General features: G+C 36.8%; 1 non-coding gene across 1 annotated transcript; it reads right to left on the bottom strand.

Annotated features, from left to right (window-relative positions):
- Window positions 1-662: 662 nt before the first annotated feature.
- On the bottom strand, window positions 663-769 carry LOC141676267 (small nucleolar RNA R71). The gene has a single exon (XR_012556865.1). It is a non-coding gene; the product is annotated as a small nucleolar RNA R71 (small nucleolar RNA).
- Between the last annotated feature and the right edge of the window lie 293 nt (window positions 770-1,062).

Below are 1,062 nucleotides of genomic sequence, written 5' to 3'. Positions count from 1 at the left end.
TATTCTTTCTCTTCTTAATATTGCTAGTTCATAAGTCTGTGTCTTTTTCTTATCAAAGACATGATTAATTATCTTTTTATGCATAAATGCAGACGTGTGCTCGAACAGTTTTAAGATAAAATCAAACTTCTTTCTACAGTGGTGATCACTTATTTCATGAAAATCTTTGTGAAATCACCATTGTACAGTATTTCTCTCAAAAGATAAAATGCATAATTTTTATTCATTATAGATTTTAGAGTGTATTTTATCTCTATATTATTATATGTTATGTGATGCAGGTTCAGTCTCCAATGGCCTTCTTTCATTGATAGTCATGAGGTTAAAAACCCAGAACTTCTATCCCAAACTGTAAAGACAAACACTGAAACAGAACTAACCAACACTCTCTATAATGAAAAAATGGTACAAAATTCAGTCCTGTTTGGGGGTGCTCTAACGGAAGATCCCAATATGCACATTAGGGATTTCATCGAGATCTGCGACACCTTCAAGTTCAACGGTGTTTCGGAAGATGCTGTGAAACTGAGACTTTTCCCATTTTCTCCGAGGGATAAATCTAAGAGCTGATTGCACTCTCTACCACTAGGTTCTATTGCGACATGGGAAGATCTTGCTCAGAAATTTCTTACTAAATTCTTTCCTATGGCAAACAACACAATACAATCAGGAATGCTCTTACTCAACTTGCACAGCAATCGGGAGAATATTTATGTGAAGCTTAGGAGCGCTACAAGGAGATGCTTAGGAAGTGTTCTCATCATGGAATGCCTGATTAGATGGTAAATAATTGCTTTTATAATGGTTTGGGAGCACAATCAAGACCCATGCTTGATGCAGCATCAGGTGGAGCCTTCTGGGCTAAGAGCTATGAGGAAGCTTATGAGCTAATTAAACTGATGGCTGCTAATGAATATCAGAATCCAAGTCAGAGACTGTCACAGGGCAAGTGTAACGCCCTCCAAACCTGGGTCAGAAGTTTGGGGCCCATAACACACATACCATATTAAACCTGTTATGAATATAATAATATGTATATAAAATGACCCTACTTACCATAAT

The sequence above is a fragment of the Apium graveolens genome, chromosome 7 (genome assembly GCF_009905375.1).
Source record: "Apium graveolens cultivar Ventura chromosome 7, ASM990537v1, whole genome shotgun sequence".
Classification (NCBI taxonomy): Eukaryota; Viridiplantae; Streptophyta; class Magnoliopsida; order Apiales; family Apiaceae; genus Apium; species Apium graveolens.
The sequence above is the reverse complement of the archived record's forward strand: the minus strand, read 5'-3'. Positions and strand labels throughout refer to the sequence as shown.